The following is a 17,902-nucleotide window of genomic DNA, read 5'->3' on the forward strand; positions in this document are numbered from 1 at the left end:
TTTCGGGAACTCATTGCTAAGACTTACCTCGGTTGGAGAAGGCGGTTAAGAAGCTCTTAGAGAAAGTGAAGCCAAGTGAGCAAGCCTCTGTAGTGTAAGAGGACTTACTGTAAAGTGAACCCTATTATAAGAAATCTATTAATGTGTTCGAGTTTTTAGGCAACGCCTGTGAATGTGCATATTCTAATATTTCGTGACTCACTCGGAGCCATTTGTAAATACTTGACCTAGTACTGTGATGTTTTAATGAGAAATGGTAAAAGTATTCTACTCATAGTGCAAAATATGAGGGGGATTTAAGTGATTATGATTATTAATAAATTAAATAGAAACTAAGAAAATTCCTTTTCCTCTCAGAGTGAAGATCTAGACGTAGTAAGTTTATTTTGTTACGAAAACCACTATAACCCAGGGACCAACTGACTATGTAACACCCTGAGACATGACATCTCCACTGCCTCCAGCCTCATCCTCGTTGCAACTTTCATCACCCATGCTTCACACCCATGCAAGAGTGTTGGTATAATTATACTCTCATACATTCCCCTCTTTGCTTCCACGAACAAAGCTTTTCGTCTCCACAGACTCCTAAGTGCACCACTCATCATTTTACCCTCATCAATTCTATTAATCATCTCATCCTTGGTAGACCCATCTGCGGACACGTCCACTCCTAAATTTCTGAATACATTCACCACCTCTATACTCTCTTCCAATCTGATATCCAATCTTTCGTCACCTAATCTTTTTATCCTCATCACCTTACCCTTTCCTATATTCACTTCTAATTTTCTTCTTTTACATACCCTACCAAATTCATCCACCAATCTCTGAAACTTCTCTTCAGAATCTCCCAAAAGCATAGTGTCATCAGCAAAGAGCAACTCTGACAACTCTCACTTCGTGTTTGATTCTTTATCTTAACTCGACACCTCTTGCCAAGACCCTCGCACTCACTTCTCTTGCATGTTAATATTTCATGTTAATATTATAAAATTTGTGTTGTCACTTTATGCAAGAATTATAATATTTATTATATTGTTGTTGGGTTTTGTGTAGGGATCTATGTAGTATATTTTATGTAGCTTATTTTGCAGATGCAGGTGTGGATGTGATAACTTGCTAGGGTAATATTGTGAGGGGAAAAATGCAACAGATAGGAGTAGCGAGCGAGTATATGGTAACGATAGTTTGATTGCCGGCTGCTTGTTAAGGTAGGGCAAGTCTGGCTTCCGCTAACCCCCCCCCCTTCCCCCTTATTCCCCCACCCCAAAAGGTGACGTGTGGGGCTCCGGCCAAACAGTAATCACTCGACTCACAGCTCCCAGCACAACTGTAAGTACAAGCCTGCTCCTATTCTAGTGGACTTATTGGTTGAAAGCTTCACTTTTGACCAATAATAAACTTAGTCCTTTCAGCCTTGATCTCCATGCTAGACGTTTTGGTAATCACCAAGTCTTTTAGGTATTGTACTTATCATGGAGAGTGATTTCTTAAGCAGTGGGTAACCTGTCTCTCTTTCCAGCTTGGAATGACAAATCGGGTCACCTGCCAACCAACGAGAAGTGTTGAAGGAGAAGGACTTTTGCAAAAGTCCGGAGACGTCACATGTTGGATCTACCTACCTGATTAGCTGTAGGCAACAGCAGATCATAACCCCCTCATCTTTGTAGTGGTAAAGAATCTGCTTTCCTGTCATCTGGACTGACTATTCAAGGCTATAGACTCTGTGAAGAACTGGCCGTTGGGTTGTCACCAACACCTGTGACCCCCCTCCCCACACACACATCAACAACGGCTATAATCTCTACAAGACTGTGTGAACATCAACCAGACACCCAAGTTTAATTGTATATATTTGCATTGAATTCAGATATTTATATTTTTCATTTTTAGGATAAATATTTCATATTTAAGTATTTTATATTTACTAAATAATAAAGTGTTTATGTTTGTCAGTTTTTATTCTTTTTCTATTCATTAATTTTCCTGAGGAGGAGCCAGCCTTGGTAATACTGACTGAAGTTGTTACAGGGCTGAGTAAGCCTTCACAATATAATTCAATCTATGATACAGACTCCTTACATCTTTGTTGTTTGTATCCAGTAGGGCCTCTTTACCTGTGTTACGTTTCCATGTCATTATTCATTTTTGCATGATGCCAATTTAACTATACTTTTATATATGAGTGAATTATGTTTCTGTAATTATCCTTTACCCCTGCCAGCTTAGAAATTTCTTGAAATTATCTAGATAGGAGGGTGCCTTCTCTCTGGGTCTGTAGCATTCCAACATTGGTTTAGTGGGAGAGGGAGGTGTCGAGGATCACTGGCGCTGTTTGACACAGCCTCGCAAGCACTGCTCGATCACTCAACCACCTGATCGTAGCCTGCAAAGTACTTTCCAATCTCTCAGCCGCCTGATCATAGCCAGCAAAGTACTTTCCAATCCCTCAGCCGCCTGATCATACCCCGCAAAGTACTTTTCCAATCACTCAGCCGCCTGATTATAGCCGGCAAAGTACTTTTTAGGGAAATGCTATGTGAGGGAAAAGCTCAACAGATAAGAGTAGCAAGGGAATGTATAGTAACAATAGTTTCATTGCCGGCTACTTGTTGAGGTAGGGTAAGTCCAGCTCCAGCTATTTCCCCCCCCCTTTTTTCCCCCTCCCCGAAAGTGATAGTTTGATTGCCGGCTGCTTGTTAAGGTAGGGTCAGTCTAGCTCCCGCTATCCCTTCCCCTCCCTCTTCCCACCCCCCCGAAAGGTGACGTGTGGGGCTCCGGTCAAACAGTAAATCACTCGACTCACAGCTCCCAACACTACTCTTGGAATGACAAAGAGGGTCACCTGCCAACCAACAAGAAGAATAGAAGGAGACGGACTAACGTCCTGAGACGTTCCATGTTTAATCTACTTACCTGTTATGTAAGCCAACACAGGACCTAACCCCTCATCATAGCAGTGGTAACGAACCTGTTTTCCTGTCATCTGAAGTAATTAGTCACGGCTATACTCTGTGAAGAACGAGCCGGTGGTGGTCACCAACACCTGCTACTCCCCCATCAGCAACGGCTACGATTTCAACAACATGCAGTGTCACCAACACCTGACACCCCATTACCACGATATACCTATATTAGCCTTGAGTTCAAATGTAATTTTTTTTCATTTCATTTTTCATTTTTCTTTCAATTAGGATACCCATTCATGTTTTATTGTTTTACATTTTCCGTTTCTAAATAATAAAGTGTTTATCATTGTCTGTTACTATTTCTTTTTCTATTCATTAATTTTCCTGAGGAGGAGCCAGCCTTGGTAATACTGACTGAAGTTGTTACAGGGCTGAGTAAGCCTTCACAAGTGGCGACCTTGCCAGGATCTACTCTACTGAATCAAGATTCAATTCCATATCGAATCTTCCATTCGAACTTCAACGCCGCATACCACAGACGGTTACCACCAGCCATGAGTAATCATTCTCTATGGTAGGACTACGGTACATGTATATAAAAGATTTGGTGATTGTTATAGTCTCAATTTATTGTAAGTCAAGTCAGGCAGGATATAATATTTAATTCTGCCACCTTTTCGAGCTTGAAACACTTTGGAGGATTAGACTCTAGGGACCCGAGATTTTCCAGTGACAACTTGTTTCATTGAGCTCTTTAATATATCAAGGGAACTGTCATAGGACACTCTTGATTTGTTGGTGAGAAGATAGGATGGTCAAGTGACCCCATTCTACTTACTGTTTGCTCGGAGCCGGCATAGAACAATTCGTTTTCATTAATACATATTGTTTAATTGAAGTAGGGATCGAGCCCTCTGGTTTATTTACAGTTTGAGCAGAGCAGGAATTGAACCCTCCGTTTTCTTTGATACCCGTTTCATTTTTCCCTTGGTAGTTTAAGTTATTCTTGCAAGTATGGAGGAATACCAGTTTTGGATGAATGCTGGAAGTTAGGAATAACAGGAAAAAAATTAGAATCTTTCATTAGTGCTAAGATCCAGGAAAGACTTGAAAGAGAGCAAATTGAGAGAGAAGAGACAGAAAGGGAAAGACAAGAGGAAAAGGAGAGAATCGAAAGAGAAAAAGGAGAGAGAGAGAATTGACAGAGAAATCCAAGAAAGAGAGAAAGAGAAGACAAAAAGGAGCATGATAGACTTGATCGTGAAGAAAGAGCTAAAGTACGTGAGGAACAAGTTAAATTAAGAGAACTTGAGGAAAGAGCCAAGGATAGAGAAGTTAGGAGTAATGAAACAACGTGCAGTCAGTGCACATATTCCAACACCTAATTTACCTCCCTTCACAGAGGGGGACGACATAACTTCATACATTATCAGGTTCGAAAATACTGCTACCCTCTGTGAATGGCCTGCTGACACCTGGGCTACCAGGTTAGGAATGTTATTTTCCGGTACAGCTTTGAATATCTATGCAACTTTGTCGCAGGATATATGTAATTATAACCTACTGAAGAAGGCAATCCTTAAAGCATATCAAAAAACCACAAATTCTTACAGGAAAGATTTCAGGTATGCCACCTTGCAGCCTGGCCAGAACTTTCAACAGTTACAGGTAACACTCTTTCGTTTGTTCGACTTTTGGATAGAGAGTTCAGGAATTGATCACAGTTATGAATCTCTTAGTGACTTCATGGTTGCTGACCAGTTCCTGACAGCTCTTCCCCACCAGATAAGAACATTCATCAGAGAACGTAACCTGATTAAAGCTGAGGAAGTTGCTGAGGCTGCTGACCTGTATGCTGAGGCTCACAATTCCTATAAAGACCTAAAGGGATCGAACCTTAAGGGCAATGGTTCACCTGAACCAAAGATTAAGAAGCCTACAGTAGAAGCAAAGTCACCAGCTATTAAACCAACCTGTCATCGCTGTGGTGGTATCGGACATAAACGTCCAGATTGTCCTTCCAAGAAAATATAGAAAGTTGGAAGATGTTTTGTTGACGGTTATGACCAAGCACCCTTCTGTTCAGGAACAGTTAATGGTATAAAAGTCTCAGATATATTACGTGACACTGGATGTACGTGCATCGTAATTTCGGACAAACTGTTCCCTTACCTTAAAACCTCTCGTGTGTCCTCTATTCTTTCAGATTACTTGGGTTGTGAAAATACTTTCCCTACAATACGTTGTTACTTGAAAACTAAATGGTTCACCGGTTGGACTAATGCGGTACTAGCCCCAATTACTTGTTCTATAATAGTGGGTAACATTAAAGGTGCCGTTCTTCCTTCAGAGGCGGATCTTTCGTCACCACCCGTGGATCTAAGTTTTCCAGTTCTTCCTTGCAAGTTAAATAATCACCTTAACAATTCCGCACCGGAAGCTGCATTATCTCGTACTGCTCATTTGGGGGTGGAAACAGATGATACTGCTCACGATAGTGAGGTAGCATGATCACCTGTCCACTCGTCAGGTGAAAATAAGGGTATTGCCTCCAGCACTCTCAATGTCTTGACTAGGGCTCAGACCATAACCCCGGCTTCTCCTACCTCCTCTTCTCCCACTGTACGTCCTTTTATTTTCCAAGATTTTATGTCCACGGATGACTTTGTCAATATACAGCACAATTGCCCTTCACTTCGTGATTGTCATAATCAAGCTTTTAACAACAAAGTTATCCATGGGAGATACGTATCTCATAAGTTTGAATATATTAATGATATATTATATAAATCTGTATTTAAATCTCATTCTTCAGCGATAGATTATTTCCTCCTTGTTGTTCCTAAACCATGTCGAGAGACTTCTTCAAATGGCTCATGATGTGCCAGTGACCAAACACTTGGCCCATCGTAAGACGTGGCATAAACTCAAGCACACTTATTTTTGGCCAAGCATGTATTCTCAGGTTACAAAAAAGTATAGTTCTTGCAATAGGTGTCAGGTGCTTACTGCACAAAATACACACTTCTAGATCCTGTATATTTATTAAATCTAAAACTTCCCTCCTGCAGAAACGAGATACTCCACCATAGAAAAGGAATGTTTGGCCCTTGTGTGGGGAATCTCCAAGCTTAAATTTTATCTACTGGGAAAAGATTCATTTTAGAAACTGACCACAAACCTTTGATATACCTAGAAACTTTTAAGGGAACCAACAGTCGCCTCTTGAGGTGGACATTGGCACTCCAGGCTTTTAAGTTCCATATTGTGTATATCAATGGTTCATCCAATTATTTCTCTGACTGGTTAAGTCGTGACAGTCAGTAGATTTGTTGCCTTACGCGACTTCCAAATGTTAGAACTTTTTCCTCGCCTATTCTTCTTATACTCCTTAACTATAAGTCTTGGTATGGGGGAGTGTGAGGGAAAAGTTCAATAGATAGGAGTAGCGAGGGAGTGTATAGTAACAATAGTTTCATTGCCGGCTACTTGTTAAGGTAGGGTAAGTCCAGCTCCCGCTATTCCCCCCCCCCTTTTCCCCCTCCCGAAAGTGATAGTTTGATTGCCGGCTGCTTGTTAAGGTAGGGTCAGTCTAGCTCCCGCTATCCCTTCCGCTCCCTCTTCCCCCCCCCCCGAAAGGTGACGTGTGGGGCTCCGGTCAAACAGTAAATCACTCGACTCACAGCTCCCAACACTACTCTTGGAATGACAGAGAGGGTCACCTGCCAACCAACAAGAAGAATAGAAGGAGACGGACTAATGTCCTGAGACGTCCCATGTTTAATCTACTTACCTGTTATGTAAGCCAACACAGGACCTAACCGCTCATCATAGCAGTGGTAACGAACCTGTTTTCCTGTTATCTGAAGTAATTAGTCACGGCTATACTCTGTGAAGAACGAGCCGGTGGTGGTCACCAACACCTGCTACCCCCCCCCCCTCCACATCAGCAACGGCTACGATTTCAACAACACGCAATGTCACCAACACCTGACACCCCATTACCACGATATACCTATATTAGCGTTGAGTTCAAATGTAATTTTTTTTCATTTCGTTTTTCATTTTTCTTTCAGTTAGGATACCCATTCTTGTTTTATTGTTTTACATTTTCCGTTTCTAAATAATAAAGTGTTTATCATTGTCTGTTATTATTTCTTTTTCTATTCATTAATTTTCCTGAGGAGGAGCCAGCCTTGGTAATACTGACTGAAGTTGTTACAGGGCTGAGTAAGCCTTCACATGCTATAAGCTGAGTCAAAGAGTAAATAATGGACTGTAATGGGACTTAGTTTGAAAGACAGCTCTCGCCTACACAGCCGTCCCTGTAGGTGATGTCATGAGAAGCTGTCATATGCACTCCCTAAGGGCTGTGTGGAAAAAAATGTTACATAAGTATAATTACCCCTAGGGGGTGTTGTGTCAGCATATCTCACTCATTGCTGACAGGAATCTATACTCACGTGTCTTGGGTTAAAAAGCCCGCCCATAACCGGGTTTATGGTAAGTTACCAGATCGTATCTTGGTTCTCAACTGCGCAGCCAATTGAACTACAATACATCATAGTAGACTTACCTGGGTATGTATCGGACCCTTATTAATAACCTGGGTATCGGTGTCTTGGTTGAAGCAGACATGTTCTTTGAAGAATGTCGCAGGACACTCTGTCAGGATCGCAACACTCGTTGTTACACACTGTTCATAAAGTATTTTTTATTATTCACAATCTTATCACTAAAGAAGTTGATCACACTTCTCTAAGTGTTTTGCTGTGTTCTTTGAGATACTTTTATGCACAAAAAAGCACGGATCAGTGTTCTTTGTTATCCTGGCGTCAATGTGTCCCTTGGCATGGTTAAAAACAATCTGAGCTATAACGCCCCTCGCCGCACTTCGCCTGCCCCCAGCTACAATGAAAAGGCTGACATAGCATATTTCCCCTGCTTGCCAAACTCCCACCATGAAACAAAGTAAATGCTTGATTCTTGCTGTCTGGGAATAGACAACAATGTACACTATAACATGGTAATAAAGTGGGTGCAGGATTTTCCTTAATTGTCTTGCTCTTGCAAAGATGTGGCATGAATTAGTGACTGGTACATGCTGGTTAAACATCTGCTTGTAATTACTTGATGTGGAAGTAAACAAGATGCTTGCCCCTTCTGAGAGGGCTGGGCCCCTCAGGGCTGATACCTCCCTCCTGGAGAAAATTTCTCCACAGTACTTTCCAGTGACTCTTCCACTTTCTACACTACTTACCATATCTCAAGTAACCTTGACCTCATCTGATCTGACCTCTGGTTTACTCAGTTTTCTCTCTCAATTGTCATTTAATAATGGTCTAGAACTGACCAAAAGGTCTCGGGAAGATTTACCTCAAATATGTAGGTTAATTTCAAATTCCCTCTCTCCTCTATTATCCTTACTTCCTTCTCCTCCTCATAACCTTCACTTTCGTCTCCTGCTCCACTAGACCAGGTCTGGGACTGGGTCGAAGGGGCAGTAACCTCAAAAATAAACTGTTTCTCCTCACTAACTTTTCTTCCCATCTCCTCCCCACTACCATCTTTCGAATCCCTTTACCCCTATTTCTTACTTCATCAGGCTCTTCCTCTACCCCCCCCCCTATCACCGGCATCTCTCCTTCACTTCATCTTTCTTCATTCCACCCTTCACTCAACATTCTACCCTTACCTCTGTCCCTCCAACACATCCATCCTACCCTTCCCTCCCTATATCTCTGGCCATTCCACTCCTCATTCCTTCCCTCCATCTACTCGTCTTTCTAATAAACATTCCTTATTACCAGAGGCACTCCATGGCTGACTGAGGAATCCGTCCTCTCTATGCTCATGGTGGTGGTGGTGTTGATGGTAATGGTGGAGGTGGTGTTGGTGGAGGTGGTGTTGGTGGAGGTGGTGTTGGTGGTGGTGGTGTTGATGGTGGTGTTGGTGGTGGTGGTAGCTGTATGATCCCAAAACGATACAGTTTATTCGGCATTTATCACATGACCACCTCTTGCATTCTCTCAGTACCAGCCAAGCTGGCAGCTGACACTGCAGTTGCCAGGGCCCTCGGCTATCCTTCTTTGCTGCTATGTCCATATGTCAACCAACTAGGTGAGAGATTCACTCCAGCCAAATTAATGCTATATTTACACTCCTGGTTGTAGTCTCTCACTAGCGGGCTGAGTACATATGCAGGTCTCTCTTGTATGAATTATATGCTAATAGCAGTGAGTGAACTAGCTTTGCTCTCACTGATTATCACTGATGTGTATGCACGGAGTGCAGCTGTGCATTGCTGCACAGTTGCACTCTGTACATATTGTAAATACTGGTGCAGGAAGTATTCGGGTACTCAAAAAACTGCCTGTGGTATTTGCTGCTGTTGCTGCCGCTGCTGTTGCTATTACTGCTGCTGCTATTACTGCTGCTGTTGATGCTGCTGCTATTACTGACTTAAGAAATCGTAATGACACGATTGCAAATAAACCATACCCACGGCCGGGATTGAACCCGCGGTCATAGAGTCTCAAAACTCCAGCCCGTCGCGCTAGCCACTAGACCAGCTAGCCACAATAAGATTCATCCAACTAGGTATATTTCTACACCATAGGAAAGTTAGCACAGGCACCTCTGTGACCACAAATGCAAGTTTTTACAGACGAATCTCCAGCTAGCGTGGCCGTGACGAACTCTAGCTCAAGTCCCTTCACTGCCGTAAACATGACTTAAGAAATCGTAATGACACGATTGCAAATAAACCATACCCCCGGCCGGGATTGAACCCGCGGTCATAGAGTCTCAAAACTCCAGCATTTGTGGTCACAGAGGTGCCTGTGCTAACTTTCCTATGGTGTAGAAATATACCTAGTTGGATGAATCTTATTGTGGCTAGCTGGTCTAGTGGCTAGCGCGACGGGCTGGAGTTTTGAGACTCTATGACCGCGGGTTCAATCCCGGCCGGGGGTATGGTTTTTTCTGCTGCTATTACTGCTGCTGTTGATGCTGCTGCTGCTATTACTGCTGCTGTTGATGCTGCTGCTATTACTGCTGCTGTTATTAGTGCTGCTTTGAGTGCTGCTATTTCTGCTGTTGTTGATTGCTGCATTTCTGCTGTTGTTGATGCTGCTGCTGCTGTTATTACTGCTGCTGTTGATGCTGCTGCTATTTTCGTGTCGTTTTATGATTCACATTTATCAACGTCTTTTTCCTGGTGTTTTACGCGCTAAGATTAATTTCTGGCAAAGTTTCCTCTGTCTTTGTTTGCCTGTCTGTCTGTCTCTGTCTCTCTCTCTCTCTGCTTGTCTTTCCCTTTCTCTGTCTCTGTCTCTTTATCTGTCTCTTTCTTTCTCTCTCTCTCTCTCTCGTATTTATTCATGTTTTTTCTCTTCACTCCGTTATCCATTTATTTAACCTTTTTCTCTTTCACTTATTTATGTCTTATGCCTTCTCTCTGTTCCTTCTAATCAATCCATCATGTTAAAGGAATTTTTCTTCCTGATTCTCTCCATTCCTCTCTTCCATTCCTTCTTTCTTTCCTCCCCAAGATCGCTTCCTTCCTTCTTCCCTCTCTGTCTGTCTCTCTCTCCTTTTTCTTTCTCGCGTCCTCCCGTATTTCACTCTCATATTTCTTATTCCTTTACATACCTTCACTCTTACTCCCTCTTTTGCTGTCTACCCTCTCTATTTTTCCATCCTCCTCTTCATCCACTCTCTCGTGAATAATGTACTCCCTTAAGACAGGGACACAGATAGCCCATGTTGTTCCCACAATATATCTATTATACTGAGTAGCGTTGCAACACACTGTGGGTGTTCCCACACTGTAACTACACTTAACAGGGTAGCAGCCCACTGCGGGTGTTCCCACACGGTAACTATACTGAACAGGACAGCAACATACTGCGGGTGTTCCCATACTGTAACTACACTGAACAGGGTAGCAACGCACTGAAGGTGTTCCCACACTAACTATACTGAGAGGATAGCACACTGCGGGTGTTCCCACAATGTAACCTATACTGAACAGGGTAGCAGCACACTACGGGTGTTCCCACACTATACCGAAGAGGGTAGGAGTACACTGTGGGCGTTCCCACACTAACTATACAGAACAGGGCAGCAGCACTACTGATGAGGGTAGCAACACACTGCGGGTGTTTCCACACTATAACTATACTGACCTGGGTAGCAGCACTACTGAACAGTGTAACAGCACACTGCTGGTGCTCCCACACTGTAACTGAAAAATAATTTCCCAAAATTTATGGTGTGTAAATAAACCTGATTAATACGTTACTATTGTTCTGTTGAGTGCATTTTAAATAAGAGAATCGACAGGGAAGCTCTGCGCCTGCGCTGAGGAGAAGGGATGAGAGGCCATTTTTTTTTAATGTGATACAAGCACGTTAATGTAATGTGCTTAATTTTCGTCGCTCTAGAGGTTATATTGGGCTTAAAACCTCTCAAATAGGAGCCGAAATTGTTGGATGTGCAGTCCTGCATAATTTGAGCATTAAGCAGATGGACAGGACAGCTCCAGGAACCTCAGATAAGCTACTTAAATTATGTTTGTAATTCTGGCCAGTGTTATCATCATAAATTTAGTTAGAGGGGGGTTCTGTACATGACACACAGTAATCTCCAGACTAATTGGTGAGTGTTATGATTATAAATTCTCCTTCTGTTATATAAATGTGTATATGTAATCATTTATTAATTTTAATATACAGTCCACAAATTTATATTAAATTTTACCAGAATTCCTGATGTACATTTCATTTGCAATTAATATAGGACTGGAGCAACTTCTGGAGAGATGGTAGGTATCAAAGGGGGATATTTTTTGCGATCTAGGTTTCCAAAAAATTCCTACTTGTCTCTGTAACTTTGATAAATAATAATTATCTTTGTTACCTTTTACTTGTATGTATCTAATGCGATTCATCCAGGTAAATTTAATTTTCCACAGTAACTATACCGAACAAGACAGCAACATACTGCAGGTGTTCCCATACTGTAACTACACTGAACAGGGTAGCAACACACCGAAGGTGTTCCCACACTAACTATACTGAGAGGATAGCAGCACACTGCGGCTGTTCCCACAATGTAACCTATACTGAAGTGGGTAGGAGTACACTGCGGGTGTTCCCACACTGTAACTATACTGACCTGGGTAGCAGCACACTGCGGCTGTTCCCACAATGTAACCTATACTGAAGTGGGTAGGAGTACACTGCGGGTGTTCCCACACTGTAACTATACTGACCTGGGTAGCAGCACTAAGGAAAAGGGTAGCAGCACACTGCTGGTGCTCCCACACTAACTATACTGAACAGAGTAGCAAAACACTGCTGTCAGATTGGTTTATAAGATATATTCTTCCCCTCCCTCTCTCTCTCTCTCTCTCTCTCTCTTTCCCTTATTTTTCCTAGGGAGTTTCTTCCTCTGTTTCTTTCCATTCTCCGCTCCTCTCCTCCGTCCACTCTCCTCCTACATCGTCTGTTCATTTTTACACCATTCTTCTTTACCCTCTTTCATTGATACCTCTCCCTCCTCCAGTCTTTATCTGTGGCCAGCACACCTGAAGCGTTGTACATGTTTCCTTACTCCTGTTAGCACTGCTCACCTAGCAGTAAATAGGTACCCTGGTGTTAGACGGCTGTTGTGGGTCGCATCCTGGGGAGAACATTGAAGGACCCTTGAAGAAGCTAAGACATACAGTCCCCGATGGCGCGGTGACTATTGGGCTACTCTGGGAGGCTAACCCTCCGGGCTAAAATTCCAAAGAAAAGTTTATATGTTTCTTCTATCCTCTCCCTCCACTAATAACTGTAAAGTCTTCTCTAAGTCAGCTCCCTTAAATATTAGATACCTTGGTGTAGAACTACCTTCCAATATATCCACCATATTGCTACTAAATAAGAAATGTTAGGATAGGCTAAATGCTCTTTGAGCTGTTGCTGGCTACAACCTCAACTATGCTATTAGTGTAAATATAGTGAAAGTGATGTGCATAGCTTATACTGTTGTACATACGTGTATATGGTATGCAATATCGACAAGATGAAGAATTAGATACATGTGAAACATCTGGGTATCTTTATTGTAGACGTTTCGCTATCCAGTGGCTTTATTAATATAATTTGAAGGACATAATCAGAAGACAGTAGAACGTTATACAAAAGATGAGGTAATCAGTCCCTCAGCCTTAATATTGGTGAAGGGCATCGTAGTCGTGAAGAGTCTGAAATACAGACACTTCAGACCATACCACGGGCGGGGATAGAACCCGCGATCAGAGAGTCTCGACACTCCAGACCGTCGCGGGTTCTATCCCCACCCGTGGTATGGTGTGTTTGCAATCGTGTCATTAAGATTTCGTGAGTCATGTCAGACACTTCAGATTCTTCACGAATACGGATCTCTTCACCAATTCCTGAGGGACTGATTACCTCATCTTTTGCATATAGTTCTATTGTCTTCTAATTATGTCCTAGAATTTGTATTGATAAAGCCACTGGATGGCAATAATTCCTTCCTTAAATCTCTTGAAGAGATAATTACCCAAGAAGAAATTTCCTCGATTAACTGTTAGAAATAATTATGTGAAGTTATATACACTTGTGGATCTAACCAGAAGCCTACTTGCAGGGCTGCATCTGCTCTTGTTGCCGTCTTCCTAGATAAGAGCTCAAGCAACTAATTTGAGATAGGCATAAGAACTAATAACTGGGCGTATACACTGCAAATTGAATTGTTTGCCATCCTAATGACATTGAAATTAACTCTGATACCGAGTTTGACTATTACTGATTCAATGTTACCTTTGAGGGCACCTGACTCACACTAACAACATGCTCATTGGAAAAGCCAGGTACAGACTCCATAATCAGAGAAAAATTAATCAATTTAGTTTTTATGGTTTCCGTAAAACGCTGAATTACTCCCTCATTATAAAATTTGTAAGTTAGCCAGAGAAAGTACCCAGAAGGAAAATGTATATCTGTGTCTAGCATTAGGAATAAAATTAGGAGAGCAGTAAATAATGAAAGCAAATTTTACAGGAATGAAGTTGATAAATTAGACACATGTGCAACTCTTGGGTATCTTTATTGAGGAAACGTTTCGCCACACAGTGGCTTCATCAGTCCATACAAAGGAGAATCTTGAAGAACAGGAGGAGAATGAGGTAATCAGTCCCTCAACCTTAAGTCGATGTGGTCAGTCCATCAATCTTGAATAGAATACGGCATACGTGGGGAGAAGGAGCTTATAAACCGTTGGCAGGAGAGCTGCAACAGTCATAGGTGGTGTCACAGGAATGAACTTAGAAAGAACCTACCATGTGAACAGACTGTTGTTGTAATAGCCACCCAAAGGCTTGGTTACCAATACCTCTAGCATTCTGGCAGGAACACACACGATGATCAAACTATATAGTCAGTTCCATGGTCACCTACTTCACCAGTAGATGCTTCACTGTCCACTTGCTGAGGAATATTTAGTATAAAAACCTATGTGAAATGTCATTGCATTTTATTAATGAAAATAAGATGCCAAATATATTAAGCAAATATCCTAAATTTTGCATATTACGGATAAGACAACTGTAGATATAAATCCAGATGTACCCCTGTTAACCTTCTGCGTATCCATATGCTCTTGGACTACTATCTCTCTCTTTCTCTGTGGTTGTCTCTCTCTCTCTCTCTCTCTCTCTCTCTCTCTCTAACACACACACCCGGGGCAGGAGCTATGTATCGACCCCTGCAACCACAAATAGGCGAGTACACACACACACACACTATTACCATTTCTCTCGGTTCCCTTCATAAGCTTCCCATTTTCCTTGCCTCTCCTATCTCCTCCTCTTCCACTTATTCTCCTTGCCGTCCCTCTTCCTGCTACCACTGTTCCTCCTTACCCTCCTTCTCCGCCCCAACCCCGCACCTCCACCAATACCTGAAACAAAGGAACAGCCACCAATAAAAGCTGACCCTAACAGGTACGAGGATTCCTTCAAACTTTTATAAAGATGGACATGCCTATCCCGACGCAAATTGTCTCAAATTGAAACCGAGAGAGAATTGCCTAAGTTAGCTACGAAATGTCTATAATTTTCTTACTCCCAATAAATCGGAAAATGTATTGGACTTCAGACAGGCTCGATTTTCTAGCTGTCTCGAATTGCAACAAGACTCCGATGGCTTATTTTGCCACATTCTTTTTATTGCTTTTATATATATATATATATATATATATATATATATATATATATATATATATATATATATCCTAGGTAGTAGGTTGGTAGACAGCAACCACCCAGGGAGGTACTACCGTCCTGCCAAGTGAGTGCAAAACTGAAGCCTGTAATTGTTTTACACGATGGTAGGATTGCTGGTGTCTTTTGTTTGTCTTATAAACATGCAAGATTTCAGGTATGTCTTGCTACTTCTACTTGCATTTAGGTCACACTACACATACATGTACAAGCATATATATACACACCCCTTTGGGTTTTCTTCTATTTTCTTTCTAGTTCTTGTTCTTGTTTATTTCCTCTTACCTCCATGGGGAAGTGGAATAGAATTCTTCCTCCGTAAGTCATGCGTGTTGTAAGAGGCGACTAAAATGCCGGGAGCAAGGGGCTAGTAACCCCTTCTCCTGTATATATTACTAAATGTAAAAGGAGAAACTTTCGTTTTTCCTTTTGGGCCACCCTGCCTCGGTGGGATACGGCCGGTGTGTTGAAAGAAAATATATATATATATATATATATATATATATATAATGTAATGTGTGTGTGTGTGTGTGTGTGTGTGTGTGTGTACTCACCTGATTGTGGTTGCAGGGGTCGAGACTCAGCTCCTGGTACTGCCTCTTAACTGACCGCTACTTGGTCCTCCCTCTCCCTGCTCCATGAGCTTTATCATACCTCGTCTTAAAACTGTGTATGATTCCTACCTCCACTACATCACTTGCCAGACTATTACACTTCCTAACAACTCTGTGGCTGAAGAAATACTTCCTAACATCCATTTGACTCATCTGAGTCTTCAACTTCCAATTGTGACCCCTTGTTTCTGTGTCCCATCTCTGGAACATCCTGACTCAGTCCATCTTATCTATTCCACTAGTTGCCCAAGGTATTTGTGTGTGTTGTGTGTGTGTGTGTGTGTGTGTGTGTGTGTGTGTGTGTGTGTGTGTGTGTGTGTGTGTGTGTGTGTGTGTATGTATCGACCCCTTGCAAACAAAAATAGTTGAGTACACACACACACACACACACACACACACACACACAAATACCTTGGACAACTAGTAACAAACACGACAGGTCAAGTAGTGAGTAATAACATGATCATCTCGGATAAATTAAGTTAAATTGATTTATTAAAATAACCTGTGGGAAGCCACCCAAGGTGGCCCGAGGTTAGCCAATGCAAGATAAAATAATACGGGTTCGATCCCCGGCTAGTTACACTTCTGTTAATTACTTGATCGCGGATGCATTAATGAGTATGCTGCTCCCGAAGACTGACATTCCAAATAGGAGTAGAATGAAATTAGTTCTGAGCTTATCACAGCCACGTACGCGCTCGCACCAAGAAACATGCGAGTGTTACTGGGTACTTGATATTTGTTGGATGACTCGGAGGTTAGAGCATAGTGGATTTTGGTTGGCTACTTACGAGGAGGATTAAAATAAGACGGGTTCGAGCCCCGTGTTTGAGGTAGTCGGTACGCAGGTAAACATACGACAAAATCGGAAAAAAAAGACGAACTAAATAATTTGTTGTCGGTTTATAAAGTCGCTCCATCGGTACATGTTAACATTTTCTCTGTCATATTAACGTTCTTACCCATTCAAACTTAACATTCATACTCTAGTGAAAGTTAGTATATGAAGAGGAATCAGGACTCCACTGGCCTCCAATTCATTTCAATATACCTCATTTTTACTACGACTTTTTTTTCGAAATTCCCAGCATCAATTTCTTAACGTTTCCTGTAATTTACAAATAATTTCTTTAATTTACGTTAGGTTAGGTTAGGTGAAGTTAGTTTAGGTTAGATTAAGTTTAGATTACGTTAGGTTAGATTAAGTTTAGATTACGTTAGGTTCGATTAAGTTAGATTAGGTGAAGTTATGTTAATTAAGCGAAGCTATATTAGGTTACATGTTGTGTGTACTTATGTTGCTGCATACTTGTGTGTATTTATGATGTTATGTATTTGTTTGTACTTATTTGGTTTATTTGTATTCATTAAGGATGGCCAGAGCAAATTTTGCATTCTCAGTGGTTCAGCAGAAGTATTTTTGCCTGACATCCACGACAAGGTGGGCTAAGTGCTATTTCTTTCTTTTGTTACTTTTGTCAGAGTACATAGCACTAAAAAAGTGCGTTACTGAGATCTTACTGAGCACTCACACAAAGGGATGTTAAAAGGCAACGTTACGTAACGACATTACAGAATATTGTTTCAGAGGACGATACAGAAGGATGTTATAGGACAGCTCTATCAGAATAACATAGCAACGTTTCAAAGCACTATTGCATAGCAGTATTACATAGCAACGTCTGATAACGTTACAAGCAGTGTTACATAGAAGCGTTACATAGCAACGTTTGATAACGTTAGAAAGTGTTACATAGCAATGTTACAGTGTAGAGCATGGAGAAGTGATACCATCAGCCAGCCAGATATGTATAAATAAAACCTTCCCACAAAACGGCGGCTCTCTAACCCAAAGGGGCTTCAGACCTGGAATGCTCTTAAAGTCTCCTTACCGCCAGCATGCTCACAGTACAGACAACTTTAGCATCGAGATGGTTATAGCTCTGTCTTGCCCCCACGGGGTGTAGAACTTCAATGTTTGGGAATGGAAGACATTTGGCCATAACAGAGGAGGAAGTGATTTCATTGACTATGGATAGCGTGCAGGCGGGGATATCCCCTTCGCTCTTGCGCCTTGC

The sequence above is a fragment of the Cherax quadricarinatus genome, chromosome 58 (assembly GCF_038502225.1).
Source record: "Cherax quadricarinatus isolate ZL_2023a chromosome 58, ASM3850222v1, whole genome shotgun sequence".
NCBI classification, from domain to species: Eukaryota; Metazoa; Arthropoda; class Malacostraca; order Decapoda; family Parastacidae; genus Cherax; species Cherax quadricarinatus.